The following is a 13459-nucleotide window of genomic DNA, read 5'->3' on the forward strand; positions in this document are numbered from 1 at the left end:
CATACTCCTGTTTTTAAAATTATTTTAAAGCCTGTGCATTATTTAGCATCCTCGTATGCTTGTGATTGTGCACTAGGTTGTGCACCAATGAACTTGCGTTACTCTCACTGTTTTGTGCTTGTGTTGTACTGTGAAGTTTGTTTCTAATGGGTATGGGTGTTTTTGTGATTGAATATGTGGTGCCTATGTGTGTTTGGTACCGCTAAGTTGTGAATCAAACGAACATTTGAATGTTCAAAATAGAAGACCAAATCTGAACATAGATAAGTACTTTAGTGATTCAGAAAGGTTCACGTGGGATCACTAAGCTTGGAAATATGCATAATGTTAAAATTATTTTCATCAGTGTATAACAGTGTGATGGTACACTGAAACTCCAGTACTGGCAGTGACAGATAAAGGTGGCAGCAGTGATGTATAATTAGCCTCCATAGTTACTTTAGCAGGGCCCACTGAAAGAACTCCATGAAAGTAGTGGCCAGGTAACGATTGGTGTAGTATGCTGGAGTAGTCGCTAAGATCACCGCTGATATCAGTAGGAGGCATTCATAGCCGCAAGGTATTACATGCACCGGAAATGCCCAGCAATGGCTGTCTGTGTGGTCTTCTAGTCTGAATTAGGTATATACGAAGGTTCCAGGGTCTCTCGAAGAAGCACAACAAAGTGGAACCCAGTTCTGGAGAAGCATCTCTCTTGAACCAGTTTCCACAATTTTTTTCTAAATGGGCAGTTGTTGAAACCACCCTGCCTAATGGTGTTTGTGTCAAAATGTCCCTTCTCATTCTGAACTGCACCCCCTCCCTCCCGATTCTCACACTCCTACTCTTCCTCCTTTCAAATTTGTTTTTTTTGCCTGTATGATTAAGATCTATTTCTCCAATTCTCAACCCCTCCTTTATAGCTCTTTTCTATTCTTATTTTAATCTGGTATGGCTGGTTAAGACAGTTGTCGGACTTTTGCAATCAAGAAAGTTTGAATAATAAATTGTAAATATACATACAGAGACTGACTTTGCAGACCTTTAAACTTACTGACCCACCCGATAGCCACTCCGTTTATGCAAACGCCTGGTGCAGAGCCGACCTCACACGCTGTGTGCACAGTTTATTGGAAATCCTTGCAGAGTGCAGGTTTTCAGCTAAATTGTTTGCAGGTTCCGCGAGGTCAATGTCTTTTAGGAACCTCACTAGGACATCAGCAGCATCCTCAGTACCTTTTGGTTTTGTTTCGTCTTTTTTTTGGTGTTGGAGATGTAAGGTGATTATGTTTAAGTGCTTTAGGATGTGCTCAGTACAAAACCCCATCCCATAGTAGGCTTTGCCTAATCCTCCCAAGGTGACCATTTTTCAAAAGTTGATAGATCAGGCTTTTGGTCAGCCCTCTGCAGCCATTGGTTTGCTCATCATTCACATTTTGCTTCCACCCACTGCAGCATACAACATGTGGCAAGAAATCCATCAACTTCAGCCAAAGGCTGTACTGCCCTTTGAGTAGTTGACATTTTGCTTGATCACCAGGTATGTCAAATCTTATGAGGCTGAGGTCAACAAACTAAAATAGGACCCTTCATAGGATGAGAGCCTCTTTCAAAGTTTAATAAAATGTCCTACAGAGAAAACACAGAAGATCCATTACCTTGTGCCATTTAATGGTAATAGCTGTTGGCTGCCTTTTACATTAACAAACTTAGCAGCTTTGCTTTAGAATTTATTAATAAATGCTGGAGCTCAAGCGGAAGTACCTCAGAAAGCATGGGACCTAGAGAAAAATGAATCCTTTAAGCATCCCCCCAACCCTTCTGACGGGCCTGCGATCACACGCACATCCACATAAAACTGTGTGCTTCATTGCCTGGCCTAATTGCCCACACCTTTAGTTGTCAGTTTTTTCTTTACTCATTTCATAGGTTCTCTTTTATTTGTTTACATTCACCTTTTTTATTTAAAAAAGAAATTCTGGCAACTCTCCAGACACCACGTTCACGGTTTTCATGAGTTTAAAAAAATATATATACATATATATTGCAATCACACAGCTGCCACATTTACATAGCAGCATTTTTTTACTTTTATTATTTTAATTTGTCGTGCATATGCTTTAAAAATGCAATCATTAAAACATTTTGTACCACAAAAACAGCTTAAAAAACAGCAACTTTTATAGCTTTGGAAATGCTTTTTTCATTTGTGGTAATGCAAAAACATTGCAGCCACCCAAATCCCGTTGCCTCCATACAGGGTCCCTCCATGTTCATTCACTCCTTTTCTGGCGTTTATCCAGTACATGGCGTAACCTAACTTGTAATTTTGTGCCATATACAAGAATAATTTTGTCCATGTATACGGGATACTGATACTCCTCGGTATCTCGTCCTCTTCCTCCTCCCTCGCTCTTTCGTTTACTCTCCATTTTTTATCACTTAAATAAGATGTCTTATTCACCCTTGCCCCCCAATGTCCACATTAAGCCATACCTTTTTTTCTTTTTCTGGTCTCCTCTTTATTCCCTTATGTCACCCGGTGTCCCCTTCGCTCTGGTAGAAGCAGATAGACGGCCACAGCAGCTTATTCTTTGTGAGCCAAGCAAGCTCCACGCCTGCATCTCTGGCCAGATGGCTGTCTCAGACCCGTCCTTGGTCTCTTGGGAATAGCAAACCAAAGTAGAGCCAGGCTCAGCAACACAGGTCCTGCCCTTTCCTTCCCTTTTAAATGACAAAACCTGATAAACACAGAACAGCTTTGTCCATGAAATCTAAAAGAGTGTTTTTTCTTTGCAACCAATGTACAATTCTGCATCTCATTGAAGACCTGCAAGCAATCTCTGTCAACATTTATTGGGTGTCCAAATCCTCTTTGTTTTGCTAAGCTTCTTCACTACAGTCATTGTTATTGCATAGGCTCCTAATCCTAGGGGCTTTGTACTGGACATTGTAGATTATTTTAAAGTTTTCATGTTGTATGGATTATTTTAAGTTGCACCATCGCACATTTATGAAATGTGAGTGTATTTGGATCCTTGCTTGCATTTTAATTCCTATAAAGCACTTAACTTACTATTTTGCACATTATATTGAGGGTTTATTGAATTTATAAAGCAGGATTATATTGTATGATCTTGAAGCTTTTTTGTTTGCAGTTTGAGTTCATTTCTCTAAGGGTCTTTTTTTTTTAGTTAAAAACTCTTTTTGGAATTTACACTGTGTTCAGAAAGGGTGGTGTGCTGATTTATGAGTTAATACGAAAAAATAGTAACTATAAGACAACAATGTGGCGTTTGGGTAATGTTCATCAAAGTTGTGCATGATTTTATCAGGTTTACATGTACTATTAGAAATATCTATGGTTTTAATGTTTGTGTCTTACTGGCATGGGATCAAGCATCAACTAAATAAATACAATCATTAAGTAGCTGACCCCCTCTTTACGCCAAACCGTTTGTGAAATCAGGGAAGGTAGTGATATTAACAGAAAAATATACTCCTAAATTCCCTTACAGTTAACGTTTACTTTTCTCTAAAAAGGGATTTTACATTTTCATGATGTCAAACTAATTTAACATGTCATACGTGTTTATTAAATGCAGTATGCTAATTTTATTAATATTCTATAAATCAATCAAGCTTTATTTGGCCATAAAAGCACAATAGATAGTACAAACAGGTTAAAAAAATAAGCCATGCAAGTAGTGTATTAACAGTAATCTGTACAATTGTGTTTCAGAAAACATATTTATCATTTGCACACCACCACGTAAAATCTTCTGATTTGTTTTTCATGCTATTAAAATATTTTTTTATTCTCACTGGGCTTTCACAACTACTGAAATCTATGTTGAAATGTTTGTACAGTTGACTTATTAGCTACTTTAATGCTTTTTAGGAAAAACAGCCTTAATTTCACACTTTGTACTGCCGGTCAGACTGTCCACGTTACAAAATCCTGAAACTCTGCAGTCAGAGAACGAATAGTAATTGCAAACTGATTTCTGATCTCTGTCTCTGAACACAAAGCAGCAAATGTGACAATATAAAAACAAGATTTTAAGGCATCTTTATTGCTACTTCACTTCCTGACGGAATGGAGCTCCTGTTCTTTGTCAACTTGCCAGAACGGGCGAGTGGACAAGTAGGTTTTTCGAGGCCGGGTATTTTATGACCATAGGCACAGTTCAAACAGTCCTCAATATTATCCCTATTGAGACTGGCTTTCTCCTTGGTCCAGATCAAAAGCCAGAGGCTTAGTGAAGCCAACCTAACATCATCCTTGGTGTAATTGAGCCCCAGCTCTTCATCTATAATAAAGTGGGAACTACATGGCGGTAACCCCAGGAGTTTCCTACAGAACCCATCGTTTTTGACCTGTGGGCAATTGATTACCTCATATAGGTGCACTATAGGTCTAAACGGGCAGACACTTACATTTATATATGTTCATCTTTACTGGTATAGGCTTAGAGGGTCCTGGAAGAAAGGCTGCCAGGAGGTGCTTAGTATGTGAAAGCAGTAACCGGAGGGTTATTGTGAAGCACAGGAAACGTTCATTACCCTAACAAAATGCAACTTTTGAACTAAAAATTTAAAATGAATTGTTCATCTGTCGTTATTTTGAATGTACCGTAAGGATTCGTGTAGGCTAATGTATGACTGTGCCAGACCCGATAAATCGCACTGTAACCAGTGAAGACCCGATAACAAACAGTGGCAGGGAGGATGAGCCGGAACGCCCTGCACGGAGTGGGTTTCCAGCCCGCTTTGCAGGCTATAGGCAGCGAGTGTCCATTAAGAAATGTGAAAACATCCCAGGACTTTGGCGGCAGCCTCAGTGAGCTTTGGTGGTTTTGTTTTTGAGGGGGTGGGGGCTCAGTCCCTGCCTTCTAATGGCTGCTGCTGCTTCAGTCTCAGAGCTCAACAAGCATTTGCAATGCAATAGTTCTCACATTTGCGATAGTTTGAGCTATTGACATTGTAAATGATAATGCCTTTTATTTGTGTTTTGAAAATCTGCAAGCGTGCGTAAACACACACTTTGTACTTCTAGTCGTTGCTTAAAAGCAGCAAGGTTGGCAGTAACTGTGCCCTTTTTAGGTCTCGCCTGGACATCGCATCCGAAGGATGCGTCCAGGCTGGAGACTTAAAGCTGTCTGACACGGGGGAATGAGGGACAAGAAACTGTGACGAGCTTATCCTTGGCTGGATTCAGCTCCGTGCACGCGCACCAACATTCACGCATGCGCACATCACAGCCACACGCATACACAGCACTCACGCATGCGCACATACACACGCATACACAGGCACACCCCGTCACCTACACGCATACACAGAGACCCCTCCACACACACCAGCCCCTCTCCTCTCGGCTCCACACACACGCACACGCATTTACACTTACACAGACACGCAGGCACCCAGACAGGCAACCCCTCCCCCCCCCCCGTCACACACACGCATACACACAGACTCCAGGACACATACACATACACATGCACGCTCACACACATACACAGTCCGCCGCCGCGCGCGCACAGATGCCCCCCCCCCAACAAGGCGACGCCCCACTCACCGGCATCCTCAGTGCAGCGGCTCCCACCGGCAGCAAGACTCTTCTTCCCTTCTTCGGCACCGGGGCGCAGGGTAGGCTCCTGCCTGCTCCGGTGCGCCAAACAATCGCGGCTCTTCCGTGGAAGGCGGGGTAGGCTCCCGCCCTCCTACTTCCGGTTGTCCCGCCCGGCCTGCCTGACTTCCTGGTCGCAGGCCGGCGCAAAACGCTGCATAAAAAATGCTTAGAACAGTGGTTCCCAAACTGTGCGCCGCGGCGCCCCGGTGCGCCGTCATGAGCAGCCAGGGGCGCCGCGCTCACGTTGGGAAAATTGACCTTATTGCAGCTGCAGCGCAAAAAACTTGCTGCCTGCATAATCCGGGAAAATTATTTGGCCCAAGAGCGCACGTACGTACGAGTCGTGCTTTCACAGGCGTAGTAGTCGCCATTACTGGCATATGCAGCTCGCCTCTGACCGTTTGAGGCACGTTATTGCTGCCCACCGTGGGATCCTCTTCGCAAGTAAGGTAAGGAACTGGCATGGGAGGGATTCCTGTTCAGTAGAACAGGAGAACAGGAGTACGGCAGTGATACACAAGCCAAGAAGCCAGACTGTAAAAAAGCGGGCTCCACGGAGCTTGTTAAAGCAGCCAGAGAGAAGGCTTTGCCTTGTCTTTTTATGTCTGATTTCTTTAACGAGCTCCGTGGACCCACCTTCTTACACTAAAACTAACGCAGGTGATACAGGTGTAAAACGGAAGTTGGGCAGAAGATCGGCATGGCATTTGATTATCATCAATTATTAATTAAATGACATGCCGATCTTCTGCCCAACCTCCGTTTTGCACCTGTATCACCTGCATTATTTTTAGTGTAAAAAGGTGGGCTCCACGGAGCTCGTTAAAGACTCAGAATGCGGGCATGATGTTCCCCCCAGATCCAAACAGCGTACAGATGAACATTTGGCTCCCCTCGGAAATGACATGGTAGAAGTAGTTTTGGCTGTCATGGTTGAGCAGCACATATTGGGAACATATTACTACGTGACAAACAGCACATTCAGGCCTAAAATTGGTATTTCCTTAGTATTCCCCCTCAGCGAAAAAGTTGCAAACCTTTGGTAATGTTTGGTGTAATGGATACGGTTTTCTTTCTGCAGACTCTTTTTGCGTTTCCTGACAGTCCTCAATTTAGGTTACTCTGCAAGATAATTTTAGGAACTAAAATAATTAGATGTTGCTTTGCCTTTTAAACACTCCAAATCCTAGATGGCTGGTGTCGAAAGAGGTAACATGAGACAGAGCTCTGGGAATGCATGTACAAAGTGTTCTGAGATCCCAAGTTTTTTGACGGATACATTTTAAAGGTAAAGGAGGTGCAGATTGGGAAAAGTGTCTCCTCAGCACCAGTGTTACCAAAAGGATGCAACTATGCTACTATGAATCAAATGCCATGCTGATCTTCTGCCCTACCTCCGTTTTTTACTTGAACTAGATTTTATATACTGACAATATCATGTAAAACACGGCTGTAAAATGTAGTTCAAGTAAAAAACAGGTTGGGCAGAAGATTGGCATGGCATTTGATTGGGATTGCTTGGTGCCTAACTGCGTATCGCCAGTGGTATGCCTGGAAACCAGTGGTTAATTTGTAAAATAAAAAGTGCTGGGGCTCTCCTCAGGAGGAAGCACTAACAGGAGAAATAAGAAGGTGCAAACTGCCTCCTGAACAAAGCCCTGGCACTTATCCTTCTGGAGAGGACTGGGCCTAATAGCTAGAGCTGATGATTTCGTAGCTGGGAAACCAGGTTCGAGTCTTAGCGTGGTTCAAAATCCTGTGATTATGGGGGAAATTGCCTGCCTTCCAAATGAATGGGTCCTTAATTGGTGCTAAAAGCACTGGTGCTGAGCACCTGAAAGCCCCTGCTCAAATTAAGCACTGCTGGAAACTTTCCACTGCCGCAGCTTTGCATGCCATCTACTTGGAATGTTGGTGAATATGAAATCAGCCTAAAAATACCTTCAGTCGGAGAAGTAAATCTCTGCCCATGTTTTTATGTTTTCTTTCATGAATGGGACTCCATGTTTTCTTTCCAGCAATAGCAGCCTCTCTACTTGCACTTGGTTTGTACGTAGCCGTAGTTTCAAAGCGTGTGTGCGCTATTAATCTTGCAATGTTTGTCACTTAACAAGATTTTATTAAAAAACTGTTATATTTTTATTTTGTTACAAATATGAGTATAATACCTTCAATTCTTCATTGCATCCCAATTAATTTACGGAAGACAACAAAGGTCGGGCTTACAAACCTCCCCCCAACCCGCCCACCGGTAAAAAAAAATGGTGGAACCCGCCCACCGGTAAAAAAAAATGGTGGGGAGCCACGGCCAACTGCCAATTAGGTCAAGGGAGCCACAGGTCAAAAAAGTTTGGGAACCACTGGCTTAGAACAAAGGCTGCTTCTCAGTTTCCGCGACCGCGCTCCGGTTACCGGCGTCTTGTGTTTTTTCTTTTTTAATTGCGACGCAGCCTGTATTATTATTATTATACATGAATCAAGATTCGTTTATTTATGCTAACCTTCTATAACTGAAGTTTTTGTAAGGCACAGATCCACTATTGAATTAATTCAATGTGTTCTCAAACGGGATGGCTAAGGAAAAGTGAAGTGAAGCTATGGGCCGTGGAGAGTGCGTGCAGAGTGAGTGCAGAGTGACAGTGAGTGCAGAGTGACAGTGAGTGCAGAGTGACAGTGAGTGCAGAGTGACAGTGAGTGCAGAGTGACAGTGAGTGCAGAGTGAGTGCAGAGTGACAGTGAGTGCAGAGTGACAGTGAGTGCAGAGTGACAGTGAGTGCAGAGTGCGTGCAGAGTGACAGTGAGTGCAGAGTGAGTGCAGAGTGACAGTGAGTGCAGAGTGACAGTGAGTGCGGAGTGACAGTGAGTGCAGAGTGCGTGCAGAAACAGTGAGTGCAGAGTGCGTGCAGAGTGACAGTGAGTGCAGAGTGACAGTGAGTGCGGAGTGACAGTGAGTGCGGAGTGACAGTGAGTGCGGAGTGACAGTGAGTGCGGAGTGACAGTGAGTGCGGAGTGACAGTGAGTGCGGAGTGACAGTGAGTGCGGAGTGACAGTGAGTGCGGAGTGACAGTGAGTGCAGAGTGACAGTGAGTGCAGAGTGACAGTGAGTGCAGAGTGACAGTGAGTGCAGAGTGCGTGCAGAGTGACAGTGAGTGCAGAGTGACAGTGAGTGCAGAGTGACAGTGAGTGCAGAGTGACTGAGTGCAGAGTGACAGTGAGTGCAGAGTGAGTGCAGAGTGACAGTGAGTGCAGAGTGACAGTGAGTGCAGAGTGCGTGCAGAGTGACAGTGAGTGCAGAGTGACAGTGAGTGCAGAGTGACAGTGAGGGCAGAGTGCGTGCAGAGTGACAGTGAGTGCAGAGTGACAGTGAGTGCAGAGTGACAGTGAGTGCAGAGTGACAGTGAGTGCAGAGTGACAGTGAGTGCAGAGTGAGTGCAGAGTGAGTGCAGAGTGACAGTGAGTGCAGAGTGACAGTGAGTGCAGAGTGACAGTGAGTGCAGAGTGACAGTGAGTGCAGAGTGACAGTGAGTGCAGAGTGACAGTGAGTGCAGAGTGACAGTGAGTGCAGAGTGACAGTGAGTGCAGAGTGACAGTGAGTGCAGAGTGCGTGCAGAGTGACAGTGAGTGCAGAGTGCGTGCAGAGTGACAGTGAGTGCAGAGTGCGTGCAGAGTGACAGTGAGTGCAGAGTGCGTGCAGAGTGACAGTGAGTGCAGAGTGAGTGCAGAGTGACAGTGAGTGCAGAGTGACAGTGAGTGCAGAGTGCGTGCAGAGTGACAGTGAGTGCAGAGTGACAGTGAGGGCAGAGTGACAGTGAGGGCAGAGTGCGTGCAGAGTGACAGTGAGTGCAGAGTGACAGTGAGGGCAGAGTGCGTGCAGAGTGACAGTGAGTGCAGAGTGACAGTGAGGGCAGAGTGCGTGCAGAGTGACAGTGAGTGCGGAGTGACAGTGAGTGCGGAGTGACAGTGAGTGCGGAGTGACAGTGAGTGCAGAGTGACAGTGAGTGCAGAGTGCGTGCAGAGTGCGTGCAGAGTGACAGTGAGTGCAGAGTGACAGTGAGTGCAGAGTGACAGTGAGTGCAGAGTGACAGTGAGTGCAGAGTGACAGTGAGTGCAGAGTGACAGTGAGTGCAGAGTGACAGTGAGTGCAGAGTGACAGTGAGTGCAGAGTGACAGTGAGTGCGGAGTGACAGTGAGTGCAGAGTGACAGTGAGTGCAGAGTGCGTGCAGAGTGCGTGCAGAGTGACAGTGAGTGCAGAGTGACAGTGAGTGCAGAGTGACAGTGAGTGCAGAGTGACAGTGAGTGCAGAGTGACAGTGAGTGCAGAGTGACAGTGAGTGCAGAGTGCGTGCAGAGTGACAGTGCGTGCAGAGTGACAGTGCGTGCAGAGTGACAGTGCGTGCAGAGTGACAGTGCGTGCAGAGTGACAGTGCGTGCAGAGTGACAGTGCGTGCAGAGTGACAGTGCGTGCAGAGTGACAGTGAGTGCAGAGTGAGTGCAGAGTGACAGTGAGTGCAGAGTGCGTGCAGAGTGACAGTGCGTGCAGAGTGACAGTGAGTGCAGAGTGCGTGCAGAGTGCGTGCAGAGTGACAGTGCGTGCAGAGTGACAGTGAGTGCAGAGTGAGTGCAGAGTGACAGTGAGTGCAGAGTGAGTGCAGAGTGCGTGCAGAGTGCGTGCAGAGTGACAGTGAGTGCAGAGTGACAGTGAGTGCAGAGTGACAGTGCGTGCAGAGTGACAGTGAGTGCAGAGTGACAGTGAGTGCAGAGTGACAGTGAGTGCAGAGTGACAGTGAGTGCAGAGTGACAGTGAGTGCAGAGTGAGTGCAGAGTGAGTGCAGAGTGACAGTGAGTGCAGAGTGACAGTGAGTGCAGAGTGAGTGCAGAGTGACAGTGAGTGCAGAGTGACAGTGAGTGCAGAGTGACAGTGAGTGCAGAGTGACAGTGAGTGCAGAGTGACAGTGAGTGCAGAGTGACAGTGAGTGCAGAGTGACAGTGAGTGCAGAGTGACAGTGAGTGCAGAGTGACAGTGAGTGCAGAGTGACAGTGAGTGCAGAGTGACAGTGAGTGCAGAGTGACAGTGAGTGCAGAGTGACAGTGAGTGCAGAGTGACAGTGAGTGCAGAGTGACAGTGAGTGCAGAGTGACAGTGAGTGCAGAGTGACAGTGAGTGCAGAGTGACAGTGAGTGCAGAGTGCGTGCAGAGTGACAGTGAGTGCAGAGTGAGTGCAGAGTGACAGTGAGTGCAGAGTGAGTGCAGAGTGACAGTGAGTGCAGAGTGACAGTGAGTGCAGAGTGACAGTGAGTGCAGAGTGACAGTGAGTGCAGAGTGACAGTGAGTGCAGAGTGACAGTGAGTGCAGAGTGACAGTGAGTGCAGAGTGCGTGCAGAGTGACAGTGAGTGCAGAGTGCGTGCAGAGTGACAGTGAGTGCAGAGTGCGTGCAGAGTGACAGTGAGTGCAGAGTGCGTGCAGAGTGACAGTGAGTGCAGAGTGCGTGCAGAGTGACAGTGAGTGCAGAGTGACAGTGAGTGCAGAGTGACAGTGAGTGCAGAGTGACAGTGAGTGCAGAGTGAGTGCAGAGTGAGTGCAGAGTGACAGTGAGTGCAGAGTGACAGTGAGTGCAGAGTGAGTGCAGAGTGAGTGCAGAGTGACAGTGAGTGCAGAGTGACAGTGAGTGCAGAGTGACAGTGAGTGCAGAGTGACAGTGAGTGCAGAGTGACAGTGAGTGCAGAGTGACAGTGAGTGCAGAGTGACAGTGAGTGCAGAGTGCGTGCAGAGTGACAGTGAGTGCAGAGTGCGTGCAGAGTGACAGTGAGTGCAGAGTGCGTGCAGAGTGACAGTGAGTGCAGAGTGACAGTGAGTGCAGAGTGACAGTGAGTGCAGAGTGACAGTGAGTGCACAGTGAGTGCAGAGTGACAGTGAGTGCAGAGTGACAGTGAGTGCAGAGTGACAGTGAGTGCAGAGTGACAGTGAGTGCAGAGTGAGTGCAGAGTGAGTGCAGAGTGAGTGCAGAGTGAGTGCAGAGTGAGTGCAGAGTGAGTGCAGAGTGAGTGCAGAGTGAGTGCAGAGTGAGTGCAGAGTGACAGTGAGTGCAGAGTGCGTGCAGAGTGACAGTGCGTGCAGAGTGACAGTGCGTGCAGAGTGACAGTGCGTGCAGAGTGACAGTGCGTGCAGAGTGACAGTGCGTGCAGAGTGACAGTGCGTGCAGAGTGACAGTGCGTGCAGAGTGACAGTGCGTGCAGAGTGACAGTGCGTGCAGAGTGACAGTGCGTGCAGAGTGACAGTGCGTGCAGAGTGACAGTGCGTGCAGAGTGACAGTGCGTGCAGAGTGACAGTGCGTGCAGAGTGACAGTGCGTGCAGAGTGACAGTGCGTGCAGAGTGACAGTGCGTGCAGAGTGACAGTGCGTGCAGAGTGACAGTGAGTGCAGAGTGACAGTGAGTGCAGAGTGACAGTGCGTGCAGAGTGACAGTGCGTGCAGAGTGACAGTGCGTGCAGAGTGACAGTGAGTGCAGAGTGCGTGCAGAGTGACAGTGAGTGCAGAGTGCGTGCAGAGTGACAGTGAGTGCAGGGTGACAGTGAGTGCAGAGTGACAGTGAGTGCAGAGTGACAGTGAGTGCAGAGTGACAGTGAGTGCAGAGTGACAGTGAGTGCAGAGTGACAGTGAGTGCAGAGTGACAGTGAGTGCAGAGTGACAGTGAGTGCAGAGTGACAGTGAGTGCAGAGTGACAGTGAGTGCAGAGTGACAGTGAGTGCAGAGTGACAGTGAGTGCAGAGTGCGTGCAGAGTGACAGTGAGTACAGTCACTCAGCACCACCACATTATCAGTCAGAACCACCACAGCATCACTCAGAACCACCACAGCACCACTCAGCACCACCACAGCATCACTCAGCACCACCACAGCACCACCATAGCACCACTCAGCACCACCACTGCATCACTCAGCATCACCACAGCCCCATTCAGCACCACCACAGCATCACTCAGCACCACCACAGCACAAATATGTTCTCTCAATGTTTCAAGCTTTATTACAAATGTCACAAAAATATGTTAATATTTCACTTCTGTTCTTGGATTTTGTTACAATAAAATACACTGAACATAATCTTCACAAAAGTTATTTACAAAAGTTTAAGCTATTGCCATTATAAATTACAATCACTTTTATTAAGTATTAAAAAAAATTAAAAGCCATTGTTATTTGTAATATCAATACATCTAAGTCACGTAAATACAAATGTTGCATTACAAATGCTATAGGTGTCACATTTGCGAAAGTTATAACTATTGGCATTGTAAATGACAAAGCTATTAATTTAGCTATTTTCAAAACCAACACATAAATGAACATTTGGTGAATTTCCATTAAAATATTTGACTTTTTTACTAAGATATTATTATACTGTTTTATGCAAACAAAATTTAGATACTGCATAAATAACTTTAATAAAACATATTTTATATGAAGCTTTTTATGTAAAAAAAAACTATAGCATAAAGCAAAAAACAATTGCCATTTACAATGCTAATAGCTCAAACTTAAATAATGCGAGACCTATTGCATTGCAAATGCTTGTTTACTGCCAGCCTTACTTCCCGTAAACAAGGACTAAAAGTACAAAATGTGTGTTTAAGCACCACGTGCAGGTTTTCAAAATACATAAATAAAAGGCATTGTCATTTACAATGCCAATAGCTCAAACTCTCGCAAATGCGAGACCTATTGCATTGCAAATACTTGTTTGTTTTAAGTTGGCAGGTCTACTGTGCCATTAGCTCACTCCAGTGTTTGATTGACGGAGAGAGGGGAAGAGTTGAGAGAGTGTGTGCCCTTAGTTTACTGCT

General features: G+C 46.0%; 1 protein-coding gene across 1 annotated transcript in view; it reads left to right on the forward strand.

Annotated features, from left to right (window-relative positions):
- The window catches only part of GIT1 (GIT ArfGAP 1), a gene marked incomplete at its 5' end in the record, with an annotated part of 206661 nt that overhangs the window by 13736 nt on the left and 179466 nt on the right, over positions 1–13459 (forward strand). The gene's annotated exons all lie outside the window — the stretch shown is intronic.

This window comes from Lissotriton vulgaris, unplaced genomic scaffold (assembly GCF_964263255.1).
Source record: "Lissotriton vulgaris unplaced genomic scaffold, aLisVul1.2 SCAFFOLD_2288, whole genome shotgun sequence".
Classification (NCBI taxonomy): Eukaryota; Metazoa; Chordata; class Amphibia; order Caudata; family Salamandridae; genus Lissotriton; species Lissotriton vulgaris.